At 31.4% G+C, this 22,782-nt stretch overlaps 1 protein-coding gene across 6 annotated transcripts in view; it reads left to right on the top strand.

Annotated features, from left to right (window-relative positions):
* The window catches only part of LOC139521836 (protein FAM184A-like), a 94,511-nt gene that overhangs the window by 58,788 nt on the left and 12,941 nt on the right, over positions 1 to 22,782 (top strand). The gene's annotated exons all lie outside the window — the stretch shown is intronic.

Genomic DNA, 22,782 nt, shown 5'->3' with positions numbered 1-22,782 from the left:
GTTTGTCTTTTTCATTTTTAGCCATGGCGTTGTCAGTTTGTTTTAGATTTATGAGTTTGACTGTCCCTTTGGTATCTTTCGTCCCTCTTTTAGAAGTTATGACATAGTGCATTACAAGTCACTATATTATTAATTTTAGTTTGTGTTGTAATTGAGTTTTACGCAACTTTACTTTGTCGAAATGATACGCTTACAATAATGACTTTTATATTAGTGAAAATATACACATTTGCCATTTCAAAAAAAGAGGCTAAATATACCAATAAGACATTTAAACTCATAAGACAAAAATAAACTGACAACACCACGGCTAAAAAAAGTCCAGGAGGAAGCCAGAGTATCAGAAAGGAACAACCGAACTTCGATAAGAAAACTGACAATCTTAGTCAATCAAGACTAGAGTCGAGCGCACTTGCACGTGCAATATTCAAACTCACAGCCCTAGAGTTGACATGTTAGTTATACATGAAAGTCGCACGAATTTCTTAAAGCGAAATTTTTGACCCATAAAAGATTGTTTCGGTTTTGTTTTGCTTTCTAAACAGTTCTTTCAATCTTTGGCCACACTTGAATCAGTTAAAAATGTTGCATCTCCATATTGCCAAGACTGAGGAATAAAAAACTGAATCAGCCCATACGAATACTGCAAACAGGAAAACATAAACGTGCTGCAACCATACAGTGTGACTTCGAAAACTCGTCTTACTGTTCTACCGACAACAATACAAGTAGACAGGATTTGTTGCTCACCATCAATGATCAAATTAACGTGTAGTGACAATGCAGCGTCAATAGAATTTTATTACTCAATGTCATTTGCCAGACAAGTTTATGGTTGCAACGCCAACTCCTAGTCAAATTGCCGAATGCGTACAGATGCATGCCATTAATGTTTCCCATAAACTGAACTGCCGAAGAATCGACTGAAGCTAGACCTTTAAGCCCTTAAGTTCCAACCGCATAATTGCCAAAACCCACTTAATGGGTCGATCAAAGGCAAATCAGAAGGTGTAAAACAGAACCCAAAACATGTCAGACAGAATTTGTTGACATTTCTGACAATCATTTTGGCGTTTGTAACAGGCAGTCATTGCTTTTGACAGTGACACATTTATTAAAAATTTACAAAAAAATAATCTAATGTTGCGTTTCCAAAGTCGGTCATTATAGGTTATCGCGATTGCAGCTAAACCAAACTTAGTCAATAATAATTGATTGAAAATAAATAAATTATGTTTTAAAATACAGGTAAAAATTTAAAACGATATTAATAAATGACTATTCGCAAAATACTACTGTAAACATTGATGATAATAGAAGATTACTGATAAATATTTTTAAATTAAATATATTGCCTTGTTCAAAAACACTGACAGTAGATTCAGACACACGTTTTGAAACCATGAATACCTTCCATTACAAACATATAATAAAAAACTTGACAAAATGAAAGACATGTTAATAACATCATAAACAATATAACTATGAAGATATGAAATGAACAAGAATTAACACGAAATGGCTCATCGATTTCTAAACGTCGAGTTGACGTAAACTCACATAATTCATTTCTTAAGTAATAGAAATTAAGAAAACAGTAATATATTACTGTTCATCAATCGATTAAGAGAAAACAAATTCGGGTTACAAACTTAAACCGAGGGAAATACAAACCTTTAAAATAAAAACAACTAAACAACAGAAACCCTGAACTGCAACAAAAAAACAAACGCAAACATACATAGAAACGGCAATGTTTATAAGTATAATACTTTTAAATCCTTTTGACCGTCAGTCCTGTTCATATATGAAAGACGTTTTATCAGTCTGTACGAGTTATGATCATCTATATTGGTATCTGCCATATTTCGTATACTGTTGTTACTTAAAACCATAATATAGCTTTTTAGAAACACTTCCGACAAAATCTTTTACTTATGAGACAGGGAAGATCCTGAAAAATTTTACAGTTTCATGTGGACAAATCCAAGTAAGAAATTAACACCTCAAAGGAACATAAATAGAACCGTACATATATAACATTCTTGCAGTTTCTCAGATACCATATCGCATCTTAAAATCACATAATGCAGAAATGCAACTTATGTGATATCGATCCTCTTCTTATTTTGAGCTTTTCCTGCTATCCGAAATAAAAATTGTGGGACATGCGTTTTGTTATTTGATTTTGCCATGTGATTATGGACTTTCCGAATGATTTTCCTCTAAGTTCAGTATTTTTGTGATTTTACTTTTTATCGGAAACATTTGCTAATACTTGCAATCTTTGTTTCTTTACGTAAATCTCTGCCGTGTTGGGGCCAACTCAGTTATAGCCATGTTCCCTTAAAGGGTCATTGTTTAGAATTTTAATGTATTCAAATAGAAGTTTTCCAAATGTTGAAAGGAAACTCCCGAATGGAAAGTTGGGCTTGAACAAAATTTTCTTACAAGAATGTACATGTTGTATACACAAAGTAGTCATAATATGTTGGCCAATCTGTAGTTTTGAGATCAATAGCAATTGTTATCTAAATAAAATCTATGAACAGTTGGCACTAATTTAAATTAGTATCTCCTTCATAACAGTCTTTAACATTTAATAAAAAAAACTAAATATTATATAAAAGACCAAGCTGATTTTAGTTTTAGTACAGGTTGGCTGTCACTATGCACCACAGCCTAACATAGAAACCTATTGGGGAAAACACTGTCAAACATCCAAATATACTATCCACACTGATTTGTGTCCACACTTGTTACCTTATTACAAAAGACATTTGCCTCTGCTATTTATCCAATATAAGGCAAGTGATTCACGATAAATCAGAGAAAGCATATTTTCGGATACAACATATTTTGAAACTGATTTTGAAAAAAAAGGCGCGAGATCCGAAATCGGTTTAAGCTCACAAACTAACATGGGAATAGACACCTTTGCACCTTTGGACAACCGTTTTACGTTAAACTTATGGAGGATAATATGCGAACTCTAACCGTTGGGCAACTCTTATATGCATGCTTAATAGAGAGGGCTATTCATACCGCACATGTCGAGGACATTAACCTTTCAGTCTGTCTTAACGCCGAAAGAAAATGGTGTATAGTGACATTCACACGTGCTACCTTTTTGGAATAATGATACCAGACAGATATAAAACACAAGTCGTTCTCTTGATAGTTGCAAAAGAATGCGATTCAGTTCTTCACTAGATGAGTCCGGCTTTCCATAGTATCCAAATGTTACTAAGTTTTAATGTTTTCTATAGGTCTTTTTCATATGTTAGAAAGGTTTAGGAACATAACGTTGCATGTATAAAGAATTTGATACAGACAAATGATGTCTAAAATGAACGATCGAAACAGTCTTCTATTAATTTCATTGCAGCAGTTTAAGACAAAGGATAATGGCTTAGAATTTAAATTTCATTTTAAACTAAAAGGTTTATCTATTTACGTCATTTTTATGAAAATGATTAATATTAATCGTTTCCTGCGAAGAATTTTTTTAGAATAGCTAATCAAAGAAATACAACAGAGAAAATATATTCAACGAGTGATTGAGTAACACATAAATTCACTTCCAGCGTTGTTTTGTCACGAGGTGACAATTAATGTGACAAATATCTTTGACAACGCCAAGTGTTGTATGACATCAGAGGAACACTGTTATCGGATGTTGTAATAGGAAAAAACATGAGTGAATTACATAAGGAATCCTCAATATATATGTAGGTCTAAAATGAAATGGTGTTCCATTCTGGTAATGAAGTTAATAACGTATTATATTTCTTATAGCAATCAAGGATGTGGAAAACGTTCTATTCTAATCGAAAGCACAGGCTTAAATATCAAGCTTTCGAGGTTTCATTATTACATATCAATATTTTAATTGGAACTATTTCAGTACTACTACTTGATCTTTGCATTTATCAAACGTAGAAGTAAGTTTATAGATACGATCTAATAAATGTAAAAAAAAATATTAGATAGTTATCAAAAGGTAAAAAAAACATAACGTAAGATTACCTCCCCTGTAATGGCAGCCACCATGTAATTTTTTGAAGTCCGGGGAAAACAACAAAATACTCAATGAATATGTAATAGAAATACTTAAAAGATTGCAAATATCATAAACAAAACATCGTCTAGAGGTTTTAGTTAGTTCAAAGACATTTATAACGCAATTTTCAATCGTGGTATTGTGACATAGTTTCATCGCTTCATCGTTGATATTTTTGTTTACATGTTACGTCATACATGTACATGTCATTCATAAAGGTAACATTGAAATTGACACACAATTTACTGATATCATCATGGCAAGTCCTTCAAATACAACTATGGAAGATCTGAAAACCCTTATTTTGGCAGTAGACTCAAAAGTAAATAAATTTAATGAGAAATTAGATACAATTGAAAATAAATTTTCAAATCTAGTGCTGGAGGTAAAACAAGATGTAAAACAAGTTAAGTTAGAGGTCTCAGAAACAGGTCAAGCATTAAAAGAATTAAGGCAAGATCACGATGAGTTACAAAGAGGGGTTGAGGCTATGGAACTCAATGTGCAATCTCTAGAGGTAGAGAAGTTTGAGTCAATGAGGCAGAGTTTTGAGACTGACATGAAAAATTTAAAAGAGAAGCAGTTACTACTTGAAAAACATGACCGCAAATATAACGCTTTAGTGTATGGCATGCCTGAAAAGAGTGATGAAAACATCTGGAAAGTTATTGATGACCTAATGATTAATTATTTGAAAATGGAAAAACCTAAAGCAGAAAGTTTCCCATTTGCAAACGCTCATAGAATACCAGCTAGGCAGAATTCAGGAGAGAAAAAACGACCAAATCCCATAATAATTAGATTTATACATTATGCCGATAAAGAGCTATTCTTATCTCATGGGTCACATTTAGCCAGAAAGAATATCCGTATTGTAGACGATCTGCCTCCATGCATGAAGGAAGCCAGAAATGAACTTGCAAAAATTGCATACAAGATTAGGTCAGATGAAAAACTAAAAACACGCATTCGTCACTTAGGAGTCACTGTGATCCTTGAAACACGCACTAGCTCAAGAGACCAGTGGCATATTCGCAAGCAATTCCGTTGTTGCTAACTTGCATAGAACTTTTATATACTCCGTCACATACTGTTATCACTATTGATAAGTTAATTGACTTTGCTTCAGATATTTATTTTTTTTGTCTCCAGTAAAATACATATACTATGCTTGCATATTTGTACATATATCTACCATTTCTGATGTATTTATTATTTCTTTTATACATTTTAGAATACTACAATGAGTGTAAGTATATGTGTGTTGAATTGTTCTTACATGTGCTTCTATGTGCTTTTAGTTTATGAGCTGGCATTTGTTAAAAATCATGCAAATGAGCAATGGATTCAATCCTAAAACTATAAACCTACATGTATCTCTCATTTAAATAATCTAAAATATAGAATATCTCGCTCAAATTACTTTTAAATAATATTTAAATATTCATGAATCAATTAAACAAAAACAAAAATTTGAAGAAAAAAAAATGAAAAGGGAATCAGTTCTCTTTTTCAGACAACTTTCTAAATATACATTTATATATTTATTTTTCATGTGGATATTTAACCACGGGCTGAAATTTTTAATGTCTTAATTGATAAATTAATCCTGAGAGAATAGTTATAGTTTAGGGTTGAACCCAAGTTGTACTTATCAACTACAGCCATTTTGTTTTATTTGCTTTAGGCTTGACATGCTTACTTTTGTAACGGTTTAAACATGTTTGCAATTGCTTGTGTTCATTTATATGAAAGTGCATGCTACTTTATGCTAAATTGGGCTTTTTTTGTGCTGCTTTGTTCAATTAGTTGGTTATTTATTTTGTTATTGTAGTACATTTTGTACAAGAAATTTGCATCCTCCTTATAAATGACCAACATACATGACATATAAAAGGAAAACATTTTAAAGTGTCAAAATATGTGTCCATTGTATGGTTATGAGACAAATGTCTTTCTTTGGACAATAGTGAAAAATTGAGAAAAAAAATAATACCCTAGAAATTACTAGAATAATTATATAACATTCAAAATAAGACTTTGATAATAGCCATAGAATTACTATACTGACTAAAACCTTGACTGAAACATACATGTTTGCAATCTTACAATTAAGGGGAGATAATATTTTGGATTATCTCTCTTTGATTGTTGAAATTTAGTTTGAGTGGGTATACATTTGTTAGTTTTTTTCTCCATTAACCCCTTTTTTTGGAAACAGGTAATCCCACATTTGTTTTTATTTATAAACAAAAATCAGAAAACATATCATAATATGACAATCATGATTGTTGTTACTCTTGCTTTTTTTATTTATTTCAATTCTTATGATGTTTGCACAATGTTTTATAAAGATTTATTTATGCATGAAAGTAGATTTATATACCAACTTGTTTATTCATATATAATATTACAGCTTTGTGTTTTCATTGACAGTTGTATGAGTCAAGGTGTAATTAAAGGAATGAAAATCATAAATGGAATGTTTATGCTTTATCTAAGCTATTTAAATGACTAAGGATTCATTAAAAATTTTCTCATACAACTGTCAAGGTTTAAATTCTAGAGAGAAACGGAGAGATGTGTTCGAATACTTGAAATCAAAGCTCTGTCATATTTACTGTCTGCAAGACACACACTTTACTGAAAAAGATGAATCATTTATTAGAAACCAATGGGGAGGAGAATGCATTTTTAATTCTTTTGCTTCAAATCAAAGAGGAGTTGCCATTTTATTTGCAAATAATCTTGAATATAAAATAAATAAGATAAAGAAAGATGATAATGGAAATTTTCTTGGTGTAGATATTACAATTGAAGGTAAAAATATAACACTTGTTAATTTATATGGACCAAATAATGACTCACCATCTTTTTATAATAAAGTTAATGAAATAATAGAAAACTTTAATTACCAACAAGTTATTCTGACAGGAGATTTTAACTTAGTTCAAAAACAGGCATTAGATACATATAACTATCTAAATATAAATAATCCAAGAGCAAGAGAAAAAATCTTTGAACTTATTGAAACTTATGATCTAATTGATCCCTTTCGAGAATACTACCCAGACAAGAAACGATTTACATGGAGAAAAGTTAATCCTCTGAAGCAAGCTAGGCTTGATTTTTTTCTTATATCTCGGAGTTTCTATCAAAATGTAAAAGAAGTAGAAATTCAAAACAGCTATAGATCTGACCATTCACCAATAGTTCTACATTTTAAAATAAGTGATTTCAATATTGGGAAGGGTTTGTGGAAATTTAATAATAGTTTATTATATGATATAGAATACTGTGAAAGTACTTTAATTCGTGGGTATCATCTTTCGTGGTTTGATCAATATTAACATGTTCGTGGGTTTTTAAATTCGTGGATTTTAGTTTTCAAATAAAAAAAATAATTGAAAAACTAAAGCCTTTAGAAACGAAGGTTACAAATAGTCTTGATTGAAGGAAATTGCAAAGTAAACATTGACCCGTGTAAATCGTAGTGATAACACTAATTAACCCATGATAAAGTGATCAACGATTAAAGACCATCAAAGGTGTTAATTAGGCCATAAATATGTCACCTAAAGAAAACAGTAACATAAACAAATGCTTTAAACGTACCTTGAATTGTCAAATAATTCTTATCAAAATCAAGCCCAGCATGAAATTATTATTTCCCATATGTACGAGAACTATGAGGATATAAAATGAACACTTTATCATACTGGCATATCAATACCGGAAATCTGACTTTCGTCGATCAAAAATATCTTTTATGAGAATAAAAAGATCAACAGTTGTACAGTTTAGGTTATTAAAGATTAAATGGGTATAATCCTGCATACGGTTGTAGTTCTGTGACTGCTATTAAAGTATTCTCAGATTTGGCGTTATTCAATATTTCTCTAGATCATATCAATAGTCAAACCTACCGATTGGGATCTTTCCATGACTTGATTTGGACAATGGTTGTTTTATTTCGTTGGACACTTAAATTCGTGGATAAAGTCATCCACAAAAACCACGAAAATTGGTACCCCACGAATAAAAGTACTTTCACAGTATGTTAAATCTGTTAAAGAAAAAATAAAACAAGTAAAATATCAATATGCAACTTTAGTATACAATAGAGACTCACTAGACCAGATTGATTGCTTAGATATTCAATTTACAATAAATGATCAGCTGTTCTTAGAAACATTAATGACAGAAATTAGGGGTAAAACAATTTCCTTTGCATCATATAAAAAGAAAGAAAAAAATAAATTGGAAAATGCTTTAGTAAATGAAATTCAAAAATTAGAAGAAAATATACAAACAACAGAAGCTCTTGAAGATCTCAACCAAAAGAAATCTAAATTACAAATTTTAAGACAAGAAAAAATGCGTGGTCATTATGTTCGCTCAAAAATGCAATGGATAGAAGAAGGAGAAAGATCCTCAAAATATTTTCTCAACTTAGAAACTAAGAACTTTGTTAATAAAACAATTCAAAGACTAGTCAATAATGAAGGCTGTTTAATAAACAAACAAGAACACATTTTATTGGAAGCTAAAAACTTTTATAAAAATTTATATTCAAAGAAAGATACAATAAATAGTGTTGATCTCAATAAGGAAATTCCATTTTTAGACGTTCCCAAGTTAACAAATGAAATAAGGGATACCCTTGAGGGAAAAATCTCCTATTCAGAATTAACAGCTGCTATTAAAAGAATGAAAAGTAACAAAAGCCCAGGATCTGATGGATACACCAGTGAGTTTTTTAAATTCTTTTGGATAGATTTAGGTAAATTTGTTCTTAGATCAATCAACTATGGGTATAATATGGGTGAAATGTCAGTATCCCAAAAAAGAGGGATAATTACTTGTATACCAAAGGGAGATAAACCAAGACAATATATGAAAAACTGGCGACCAATAAGTCTTTTAAACACAATATATAAACTCGGGTCTAGCTGTATAGCAGAGCGTTTGAAGTCTATTTTATCACTTCTAATAAATAATGATCAAACAGGGTTCATTCCTGGAAGATACATTGGTGAAAATACTAGACTAATTTATGATATTTTATTGTTTACAGAAGAACATGATATACCTGGTATTCTCCTCCTTATTGATTTTGAAAAGGCATTTGATTCAATTTCTTGGAGTTTTATTGAAAGTGTTTTAGACTTTTTTAATTTTGGACCTTCTATTAAACATTGGATCACTACTTTTTATACCAAAACTCAATCTGCAGTAACTCAAAATTGCCATCTCTCAGATTTTTTTGAGATTCAGAGGGGCTGCCGACAAGGGGATCCCCTATCACCTTATATATTTTTACTATGCGCAGAAATACTTGGTATACTTATATGAAATAATGACAAAGTTAAAGGAATCACTATAGATGACTCAGAGTATCTCATCTCACAATATGCAGATGAAACCTCTCTTATACTTGATGGATCACCTGAATCTTTGGATGCATCTCTCCGTACTCTAGATAAATATGCAGAATTATCAGGTCTTAATATAAACTTAGACAAGACCAAGGTTGTTTGGATTGGGAAGAAAAAGTTTAGCCAAGAAACTATGTGTGTTAAGTGGGGATTGGAATGGGGTTCCAGCAGATTTACACTTCTTGGGATAAATTTCTCAGTGGATATTAGTGAAATTGAAAATTTAAACTATAACCCCAGGTTGAAAGAAATTGAAAACATTATAAAAACTTGGACTAATCAAATACTCTCACCAATTGGAAAAATAACAGTGATAAAAACACTTATAATATCAAAATTAAACCATCTATTCCTGTCCATACCTAGTCCAAATAGCACAAAGCTTAAACATTTTACTGAAAAAATATTTTCCTTTATTTGGGATAATAAACCAGATAAAGTCAATAGAGACACCTTATCCAAACCGCACTGTTTAGGAGGACTAAAAATGATTAATATGGCCCGAGAACACAGTTATTTCGTAGTGCATTTCTTTTAGACAATAAATTCAAATTAAAAAAATCGCACCTGCTCTTTCTTCAAAATAGTTTTACAGTGTAGTGTACTACCACTGAGACAAATAATATCAAAATTATAGAAACTTCTACCAGCTCTAACTCAAAATATTGGCAATTCTGTGTTAAGGGGGTGTAAAATTCAGTTTGACAGCTTCAGACGTGATAAAATTTGACCTTTCAGAACTGGACCAATTCACTCCTTAACATAAAGTTTCAGCACCCAAATTTTTTTGACATGTAATTACATCCCCCTACTTAATATTTCATGCATTTAATATAAATAAATAAATTGGGAAAGTGTATTAAATAAAACATGCAAGTTATACACTGTTTACACTAGGGACTATATTCGTAGACAACTAAAACCAAAGGACGATAACTGTGTCATTGGACCATATTGAAAACTACATAAAAGGTCTTAAACTAACCTGGATAAGAAGAATAAATAGAAATAATTCAAAACTAGTAAAACTATTCCTCTTTTCAGAAAATCTGAATTTTTTGGAAATGCAATTTCTTGGTCCTTATAAAAAGTTGAATAATCCATTTTGGAAAGAAGTATTTGATGCTTGGCAAGATCTTCAAAATGTACAAAATAACTCTCAAATTAAAACATGCCCTTTATGGAAGAATGATGGAATAAAGATTGGTTACCATTCAGTATTATATAAAGATTGGACAAAAAAAGGGGTTTGGCTGATCAATGACTTGTTACAGGAAGATGGAAACTTTATGACTTTTGATCACTTTAATAATGTATACAATATTAAAACTAATTTTCTCACATATCAAGGCCTAATTTTGTCAATAAAAAAGTATTTAAAAGAATATCAAATATGTCCAAATGACTTAAAGAGAGAAAACGGTCCAGTTTTGCCCTCAGTATTAAAGGTTTTTTTTAAATCCCAGAAAGGTTCAAAAGATATGTATAATATTTTGAATGGTAAAAAGTCAAATCCTAAACAAAAATGTGAACAAAAATGGTCATTAATTCTCAATGCGAACTTCAATTGGAAAAATATCCATGTATTACCCTTTTATATTACAAAAAATTCAAAATTGCAGTGGTTTCAATACAGAATAATACATCGAATTTTAGGCACCAATGAACTTCTCCTTAAAATAAAAATTAAAGATACAAATATTTGTAGTTTTGGGTGCGGAGGGGTCGAAACAATAGAACATATATTCTGGACTTGTCCATATATATCAAAATTATGGGAAGACCTTGACTCCTGGATATTTGAGAAGACAGAAATAGAACTAACTTTAAATATTGATTTGGTTTTATTTGGTATTTTAACAAAAACCGATAAAAATGATATAAGAAACATAATACTTCTGTTAACAAAATTCTACATTTATAGAAGCAAATTAGCTATGGAACAAACCAATATAATAGCACTTAAAAATTATTTAAAGGAAAACTTATTAATAGAAAAAAATATATTCTATAAAAATAAATTACTCAGTAGGGCAGAAAACTGCTGGAACCCCTGGACTCCTTTATTATCATAAAAACAAAAAACAAAAACCAAATAGACTCCACATATAATGTATATATTTCATATCCAAACAACCTCTGTCTTAAAATCATTATCTGCAATGTAACAAACTAAAACTGCTGTGTCTATTAAATAATATATTATATATCTTCTTTTTAATGTATATAACTATTATGCATACAAAAGTGTGTAACTTATTTTGTTTATGTGCAAATAAGAAAAAAAGAAATTTAATACAAAAAACAATATATATATATATTTTTTCTAAACCTGTGCATTTGTTATACAGATAATTATGTTTGAAAATCTTAATAGTAAACTTCTTTCTTTTTGAAATTACTGACATGGTATATTTTTTTATTTTTTTCCAAATATTGAAAATTGAATGTATAATACTAACAAATACTAACAACTGTATAAATATGATGTTTACTAATGTTAACGAGGCCGGGAAAAGGTACCGGTACTTGATGTTTTAAACTAACAAATGTACAGATTTCAATACAATATGGTAAATTTAAAAAAAAAAAAAAAAACAAAAAAAAAACATAACGGTTTATAAGATTTGTGATTCATTTTGTATCATAAGAATAGGGAAAAAAATTACGTAGCGTTTTATCTCATTAACTTCCAATTGCAATGTATATCATAATTGAAAAATGTTTCAAACTACTGATCTCCTTTTCCTTGTTTTGTTATAGATTTTGAAATTGAGTTTCGATATTTTTTCAGATTGTTTATTTTTAAAAATTCATTCATATGCCGCTCATATGACCACTCGTAGTAGTACTGAAATAGTTCCAATTGAAATATTGATATGTAATAATGAAACCTCAAAAGCTTGATATTTAAGCCTGTGTTTTCGATTAGAATAGAACGTATGTTACATCCTTGATTGTTATAATAGTTATCAAAGGTACCAGGATTATAAGAAATATAATATATGTCAGTTTAATAATGTCGTGATCATCCAATTATGAAAGAAATTTCTCAATTTAATTGTTCAATATGATGTCCTGCAGTTATACATAATTTTATATAATCTATTATGTGTTAATTTGAATTAACTACTTTTTAGGTATAATAACATTGATATCAAACCTCAATAGTATTTAAAGCGAAAAGTGTGCCGTGTCTAATTGTATAACTGAACAGGTTGTATGTGTAGTAATAAAAAGAATATTTAAATGGAGATAAATGCCACTAGTTCTACTGTGCCAGTAAATGCTCGGAGAAGACCATCGATATTATGCAGGAAAATTTGCACTCATAGTCAATTAATATTGGAGTCAAAATCTCAGTGTTTACAGAATAATCATTCAGTATATAAACTAATCAGACAACTCGGCAAACGAGACACCTCTAGCAGTTTCTTTTGTGAACTCCATTTATATTTACAAGATAACACGACACAATCTTGTGAATATCAAGATAACCAAGTCTTTGCTTTTAGTTACAATCATACAGCGATGTCAGAACTATATTAAAATATGTTTTTAATATAAACCATGAATTATTGCATTTTTATTGAAGATTTTCCCTATAAAGCAGTCTAATTATTTTCCTAGTAAGTAGCAATCAATCAAATGGACATTATCACATAAATCTAAATCTGATATAGAAATGATTTTTACAAAGGTTACAGATGATACTTGAGCAAATGAGATAGCAATTTTGAATCAAATAAACATAATGAAAATGGTACAGTTGAACATGAAAAACTTCATTGCAGAGTTTGAAGTGAGAACTAGTATTATGAGTGTATAAATTTCAACTATTTTTGAATTCCATTTAGAATCAATATATATTAAAACGTTTTTATCACCGCATCTTTTTCGACCAGCAAATGAAGACACTACAGCGTACACATTCAGGATTATGTCCCTTGAATGTATCAACTTACTCTAAAAAGCCTTTATTTCGAATGTGACGTATAGTAATTCATCTTTTCTATACAAAAGAGTATACTACACACTTGATGATAACTTATCGAACTGATTTTTTCCAAATTAAATCTGGTAACGTATAAAAATGAAAGTTATATCTTTTTGTATTGAAATATACTAAGGCATTTGATTATACTTTAACATACTGGCTAGGTATATAAACATCCAAGCTCACTATATGAACGGAGATTCAAGATCACTGGGGCCAGTAAGTGAACCAAACCACCATATGATGAAGTAAGAATAGTAAATTAACAAACACATAATACGTTAGACTTGACGTAAACAGAGTAAGTGAACCAACAACTAAATCAAATAATAATTGTGATGATAAAAATGAATAAACAAAAATATTAAAGAATAGTCATGAGCAGACGAAGAAAGAGAACCAATAACCAAATCAAATTATACATCATAATCATATAAATCCTAAACGTAGGAAAAGTTCTTGGTTAATGATGACCATAAACCACAACTAAATTTGGCAATATTCTCAGTTGTAATATTGTCTTTTCAATTTATTACGTTATCACGGCCGACACTCGGCTAACCGAGAGATTGGTCGGTTAATCTTTATCGAGTATGCGGCTATATCGGCGGTTGGTCTGTTAATCGGGTTGGCTAAATCTGTTAATCAGGTGTTATCGAGAAAATCATTGAAAGTTTAGCATGTTTCATTGTATAACTTTTTAAATATATTTTTATTATAAACATTATTCATGTCTAACAAAACAATTCAATATACTGAATCCAGTGGTGTAATTATTATTTTTCTAGCTTCGATGTACGATCTATAAAATGAAAAGGCGGAATACTCATCAATAAATTTATACACATTTTACACACACGAAATATACACAAAATGACACGTTGGTTGATTTTACTTGCATGCAATATTTTGAACATCGAAAAAAGACAGGCATTATGTTTGTTAACCATATTGATATCTTTGTGTGAAAAATCTACACGAAAATCTGTATTTTGGTGACATAAATCAATCTTTATTTAAAAACTGGTCTGTTAATGGGTCGGATGTATAAAACCCGGTCTGTTAATTGGTCTGTTAAGAGTTATGAATTGCAATAAAAATATAATTTTATTACTATATGGGGTGTTATCGGATCAAATGGGTAGGCTCAAGACGAGCAGCTAAAATATACGGAAACAACTCATGAGCAATGAAACATAAAATATACGATAGCAACATATGAACAATTAACAATTTAGACAATGAAAATTGAAAATTGATAAAAACGGTTTCAAAAAGTATTATATTAAAGTAATATTAATTTCATCCAAGAATGGTAGCATATATCGTATGGATTCGTTAACATAATGAATGACACCAATTTGTCATCTTCATTGGTAACCAGTATATAAATCAGAGATAAACGTCGTAATGTAACTAAACATGAGTAAGTAAAATATATTGGGATGCTTAAATATAAAGAATAGAGAAAGAATAATATGCATTTATTTCCCGTGCCTCAGGGAGATATGAAGATTTGTTCAATGACACGTGGGATAGTCTCAACCAATCAGATATTGATTAAACTATCAATGTGTATAAACAGTGGAATAATATACAATTATAGCCTTTGTATGAGGGCAATACTATAGTATTAATGAATGGGTGTTTTTATAATGGCCCTGGTATATGTCCAAGGTCTGTAATAATGGTCGAGGAAGTCTGTAATGACCCAAGGCAACGCCGAGGGCCATTACAGGCATCCGAGGCCATTATTACTTGACCGAGGACATATAACAGGGCCATTATACAAACACCCATTTCTTAATACATTTATTAACCAACTGAACAAAAGTGTATGTGTTGCTTCCAACTTGATGTACTTTATTACTCTTTTAATGACAGTTCAGTTTGAAAAAAATAATTATCATGATAAAGCTTTTAATATACCAAATATCCAAAATATTTAGTTGAAAGAAGTTATGTGTTGAAAAACAGGATGAACAGTGATCCCTATATATATATGGTTCTTTAATGTTGGTTGTTGGTTACTAAATTAAATAAAATACAAAAAGGTATTATACTCTTTCTTTACAACTTAATTTATTAACTTTATTAAAAAAAAAAACTAACTGGGATTAAAACAGACAAACTGGGCATTAATACAGGGCCATTACAGAAAATCAGGGCCATTACAGAAAAAACAGGGCCATTACAGAAAAACAGGGCCATTACAGAAAATATGTAATTTTTAATAAACAGTAATTTTTGGCAATAATGTACTTAGTTAATTAATAAAAGAATATATTGACCTGAAAGAAGTATATTGACTGAGGACGCATCTTCGCTAGCCAAGGGTTACGATCCACTCCCGCTCTCTTCACCCTTGGCAGATTGAGCCAACATTTGTGATATCAATGTTGCGCCATCTATCGGAAGATTAAAGTTACGCCCATTCCGAATACATTATTCTTGACCAATGGTAGCACTTGAACTCTCCAATTTGGAGGTTAAAACACGGTAGTCTAGATTCTACCCACTTAGCAAAGCCGGAAATGAAAATATACGTCAACATTCAAGCATTTGTGCATGAAACAAACACAGGAACTTCTATTAGTTGATTAAAAACATTCAAGTTGTCACTAAATATAGTCGTATGTTTAGTGATGTAAAGACTTGTTGCACAATAAACACGTGGCAATTGTTTACAAACACTTTCTACATTTACACGTGATCATGTTATAGGCGCTTTTTGATTGGATGCAGCGAGTTTCTACTGCAACCAATAAAAATCCTTACCTTGTGTCTCCGAAATATTATCTCAATCCGCCAAGGGTGAAGAGAGCGGGAGTGGATCGTAACCCTTGGCTAGCGAAGATGCTGAGGACGAAGTCCTAGGTCGAATTACTTCTTTGGGTCGATATATCCTGTATTGACCTCATACATAGGCTATAATTGTTATATTATTAAATTTCCAACCATATTTGCATCAAAATCGTCATTTGATTTTGTTTGAATTTTACAGATATCATATTGTCTCCTATACATTAACGACAAATAAATAAACTGTGCAATATGCTTTTTGCTGTGCAATATGCATTTTGCTATCCGCCGTTTTTGATCACATTCGAAAATATAGTTTAACATGTGACTATCCCTGAACGAATCAAATAAATTAAAATATACGAATTAAAAAAACTGAGTAAGATAAATAAAATGTAGAGAAAAGTGACATAACAATTTAAAGAATACAGAAATAAACACCACCCCCAATCCGGACCCTCATGGTATACACGAGAATCTGGATGGAGACGCAGAATATAGAATAGCAGATAAGGACAGTAGTGATTGATGCATTGCTAAAAAAGAGAGAAAAAATAATAATTGTTTAAGAATACAGACATGAAACACCCCTGGGTGTTGAAACAGTAACGGATTGCGATGTACTCATATTGGTGACGAATGCTAGAAGCTTACATGCGGACAACTGCAGTTCCCTCTGCACTTATGTAGAAAGGAACTAAACGGAATAAAATGAATTAAAACTTAAGTTAACAAAATGTAGCTGCATTCGCTCCTTTCCATTTACTTCTTTAGAATGATTTGAAAACAACATATGATTAAGTAATAGAAGAAAAGAACCAATTGGATGATGCTGACGAATTAGGGGTTAATAGTACTGCAACTGACATCGAAAAAGACGCTTAGTTAACGAGTTTAATGGTCCGGAATAACACACGGCTGCAAATTGTTTTAAATGATAGAATAATATCTATATTTTAATTTCCGTCGGGTCGTAAAAAGTTTCTATGGTCACATTTTTGTATGTTATCCCTTTAATGGGGGTACCCCTCAATTTACGGTTTTGGGTAGTTACCTTAAAATCCAAAAATATATTTTTTGGTTAAATTTCCCGCTATTTTCGTAAATATTTTCTCTGCACATATCATCAAGGATCATCGGAATGATGAAGACATAAATATAATACCATCTCCAAGTAAAACTTTCAAACTTAAAGTTAGCTGTTTTTTTAGGTAGAAATTTAACGCGTTTTTCTTTGAAAACGAGAAAACATATGATTCAAAAATAGTATTTGACATTTGAGAGGACAAAACATATTATTGCGATACTGCATGCAAATTTTGTTGGGCAAATTCTAAACAATTTTGTCAAAAACTCAAAAATAAAAACATCATTTGTACCTTTTTTAATTACGGAATTTTCCTATCCATCTATCAGCTTCACCATTTATTTTTTCCTTCACCATCAATTTGATAGTTTCGATGTGATTATGTAGATTTTGTAGGAGAAGTTAATTTATTTTTGAGTGATTTGAATATATATAGAAGTTCTTTCGTGTATTTTCTGTAAATAAGTTATATTTTTGTTAATAAAATTTTGACTTTATATAAAAGTTAACCAAATCCTCCGGATAAGAGTTTTTTTCCGGATAATGACTATAGTTGACATTGTGTGAAAATACAGTGTATGTCAATGTTTAACCTCAGAGCAATTAATATGCATGCAAGTGGTCGGGGGAAAAGTACTATTGAAGATTCGCAGAGATTTGGTGTGTGACAAGGTGATGCTAAAACCAACTTCTCTTAATATTCTGCTTTCCGTGGGCGAATCATCAGTGATGTTATGAGACTTGCACCAGAAGGCAAAATTGGTGCGTTTTTAAATTAGATTGATTGATTGATTATTGGTTGCTTAACGTCCAGTGACAAATATTTCATGCATGTTCAGGACGAGAACAAGTTAACAATAAAAACAATAGGTAGGTTTTGTCATAATAGAGGCCATTTGGGATGATCGGGAAAATTTAGACTGCCACTGGAAAATGATGGTATATTGGATTGGGACAGACATTTTCCATTGCAACAGGCCACCTTCGGACTCCTCAAAGAGTTGATGCAAGGGTTTTAACATGCAAAGAACGTGACACTCCCTTTACACGAGGCATCGGACTTCTGACCGGACGTGACTGCGAACTTGATACATCCCGCACAGCCAATCGGACGCCCCACTTCGTTTTACTGCCGGTCGGGAGAAGACCAAGTGACCATATTTCGTTTCCCCAGTCACCCTTGGGGAACTTTAAATTAGAAACAACAGAAATCCATACATGTGATCAAACTGATCGACATGTATCCTCACAACCTGACACTTTTATACGATCTCGCGCTCAGTTTCTTTCTTGTAGTTTGGATATGAAAACAGGGTTTTTGTGTAAAAGACAAACCTTTAAAAAAAAAACCAGAAAACTACGCAAAACTGAGTCCTCTAAACGTGTTGACAGTCTTTTAAGTTGTGCTTATTAATGTGAGTAATCATTTATCCATGCATAACCAAGTACTTATTGAAGTCAACACCTGTGCAATTAAGTAAAACAGTTACTGAAAAATTAGAATTTGAACTTGCTGTCAGTTCATTAATAACGATTGTTAGTGATGTGATTTGTTCTTCCATAAAAAAAACCTTTCTCATGTAGCACATCCTCTATATATACCGATCAATTTTACCCAAGATTGTCTCTGATGCTTACCAAACTGCCAAACTTGTGACACCTTGCAATTCGGACACAGTGGGACCAAGGGATATGAAATAAAGAGTTTAGCTCTGAACTCAATTTAGGGGATGCCATATCTGCTGCAGGGAAATTGAAGTCTATGTTAAGACTTTCAGAATTAAACCAAGGTGTGTCTGAAAATATTAAGAATACATTAAAAGAAGAACAATTACTTCACCCTGCCACCAGTGCTCTTATGAGCTATGTCCTCGTTTTGGTATTTCTATGGAAATGCATAGCTTGTTAATAGATATAGGAAGATGTTGTATGAGTGACAACGAAGCAACACACCATCCAAGTCACAATTTATAAAAGTAAACCATTATAGGTCATGGTCCGGTCTTCAACACGGAGCCTATAGGCTCAAAAGTTCATTTGTTAGTTAAGTGATAAAAATAACACAAAGGCGCTTCTAAACCGTATATTGTCCCTAAAGATAACAAAAATTTGCAAATGGATGGCTATTACAAAATCAATCGTTTCTGTAGCAACATTCGCCCCATTACTTTTTGGATTGGCTGTGCAGATACATCATGCATATGCATATGGGAATATGGGTCACTAACATTGATCGAAACTTTGAACTCACATTTCTTTTGTGTTTCCTATGCAAAGGTACGACTATATCTGACGAGTTTGACCGAATCATGACGGTATTTACGCTCCAGATAGCATTTGTACTCAAAAACTGTGTTTGCTTTGAACAAACTCTGTCCTACGCCGAACTTGTTCTTATGAAAAAGGGAAGTGTCTTGTAATGCTAATACGCGTACTGAATCCGCATATGATGACTAAGAGATTGATTCATGTCCCTATTTTATGAATACTTGAGCTATTGTGTGTCACTTTTAAAAGTTATATAAGGATCATGACTGATTTTGAATTACAACATTAGAAAATTGGCATTGCATTGTATATTTTTTCATCCTTCCCTTAAAAACTTAATGAGTTAACTTTTTTACCAGGATTATCCTACTAAAAAAATGTTCATGCACCAAACTGACTTTGTTTTACACTCATTTTTTTTAAACCTCGCATTCGCCTCGTGTTACTATAGTATACTTTGTGTTATAACTGCTCTGTCTAGACTTTACAAATACACAATATGTATTTATCTATAACTAGATACTAATTTTCACAAAATACACAACCTTTAAGATGCAAAATTAAAAACACTGTTTCAGCGCTTGAATTTTGTTTTTTTCAAAGATAGAAAAAATATTGAAATAATTTGATAAACTGGTGTTTTATACTTTAGAAAATAATTCTGTAATATACTATAGTGAAATACTATACACAATGTGAAAGTTTATGGATTTGAAAAGGTCAAGGCCACTTCTTCTTTTGCTATGTCTTAAATGGAAAAAAATCAGAAGGTTCCAAATCAACGCCATTTTTTAATGGCAGCTTTTCATATAAGTAGTCAAATTTGTCGTTTTAACATCGTTTATATCATATGCTTATGATTTAATCGTTTTTGTAGCATTCTTTTGAATAAATATCAGAATATTTCTCCTTTTTGTCCTTGTGGTTGAAATGTTGATATTTTTAGGTCTGACCTTTGACCTCAATTTCACAAAATTGTGACCACTCTGCATTTTTACGACCCAACTTTTCTTATTATACACGTTTTCCTCTTTCCATCGATATATAATTTAGGTGTGTGTTCTTCCGGACCATTAAAGTTTTAAAAAATGAACTCTGGTTGCAGTACTATAACATCCAGTGACAAATATCATGTGCATATGAGAACGACATCACGTTATATGTATCCCTGTGTTGTATTAGAAAGACACTTTCAGTCGGATTTGAGATTGTGCTACTTTGAACAGATTCAAAAATTAAGGCTGATTGAAAACGTTGATATTAAATTCATGCATATTCCAGCGGCCAATCCATATCATGCTATATTGAAGTGACACACCCTTCAATAAAATGCAAAGAAAGTCAAAATAAAAATGCTCTTACTAGAACGATACTGTTGCACCGTATTGTCATTTTTTTTTACTCAAGAACATCTCATTCTTTACTTTTTGAATGGGAAAATATAAATGTAGCAAAACTATTGCCGTGGCTAAATAACTCTCAACTGACACAATTTCAATTGTCCAACCCATTAACGGACTTTATTCCCATAATTTTCACTAAAACGTGGTATTATTCACGTTATATTACAATTATGAAATATTTACTAATGTCAATTTATTTTTTAGAACCAAAGTACTATTTTGTGTCCTTTAAATGATATCTAAAATTGTTTGTTTTGCCTTTTATTAAAAAAATTGCTATGCGTATAAGCATAAATTATACATAGTTGCGCGACGCCTTTTAGTTTTATTGAAAACTGCGCAGACTATGAAATGTTTTTACAGGTGGAAAATATTCTATGATAGATATCATTTTGTCAGATGCTTTTCTTTATTTGATTTGGTTCTTATAATATGCCGAAAATCTGTATATTTAATAGAGTTTAACATAAAATTGTGCGTTTTACTCTTAAAAGACGTATAACCAACCCGATTAACAGACCAATCGCCCATATAGCCACATACTCAATATAGATTAACCGACCAATCTCTCGGTTAGCCGAATGTCGGCCGTGGTTATATAACGGATTGAATCAATATATTTTAGGAATTCGGTCGTTTATTTCAAAAGTCAAAAGTATTTAATAGTTATTGGCTAAGGTAATACATCATTATTCCTCCCAATAAATATGCAATTTGTTTACTGTGGTAGTTATCTACTATTGGGGCTAGCCATTTAATATATTTTTACTTAGTGAAATTATAAAGAAATAGGACAGCTAAAAATAACGTGTTTTTTTTATCGAATCGGTAAAAAATGAAATCTAGATGCCTCTGACAACTACAGCATACGCATGTTTATATAAGTAACCATTTTACTTGAATAAACTACGGCTGTTGTTCTGCTCTTTGGTCGGGTTGTTGCCTCATTGACACATTCCCTACTTCCATTCTCTATTTTATTAGAGAGATGTGAGACAGAACATATTGGAATATTCTAGTATTCTTACCATCGTCTTATCACTTTTTTAATAGGAGTGATACTTTTGGTTACTCGGTAAAGAGCTTTCAGCAGATTAAAATATGAGAATTAAAAATTAAATCTTTTCTTTGTTATATATATTCACCCAAATATTGACTGGGGTATATAGATATGGTCACTGGTTAGATTTTTCCGTTCCATCATATATAGATACTCAGCCATGTCAAATCGAAATGAGGACTGGTATGTAGAGCTTTGTCATGCCCACTGAACGCTATATAACTCTTGTAACGACTCTCTGAGGTGTCCCAGGGTGGCATATTGCCAGCTAAAATTATTGTGTCCTCACTTTCCAGAAGCCGTTTAAATTTCCTGCCATTCGTTCTTTTCTTTTTTTGAAGAACCTACCGTTCGTATTAACCTTTATTTTTTTTCGTTCCGAATATGCATGAGATATGTTCTACTGGACTTTTAGCAAATAACAATTTACTCTCTTATTATATTTTTTTTATTTTTAGCATTCCATGGCATAGTTCTCATGCATATTCAGAACTAAAAATATTCATCAACCAATCCAAGAGGTAGACTCGGCAATGTAGGGAACTCACCTTACCCGAAAAATCGGATTTAAAGACTTCATTTTTATGGGATTTGTAAAACCAGAACATCAAAACGGATGCCTTTCTTTAACATTGGTTTAAATGTCCCATGGAAGAACTCCATT

Source organism: Mytilus edulis, chromosome 4 (assembly GCF_963676685.1).
Source record: "Mytilus edulis chromosome 4, xbMytEdul2.2, whole genome shotgun sequence".
NCBI classification, from domain to species: domain Eukaryota; kingdom Metazoa; phylum Mollusca; class Bivalvia; order Mytilida; family Mytilidae; genus Mytilus; species Mytilus edulis.
The sequence above is the reverse complement of the archived record's forward strand: the minus strand, read 5'-3'. Positions and strand labels throughout refer to the sequence as shown.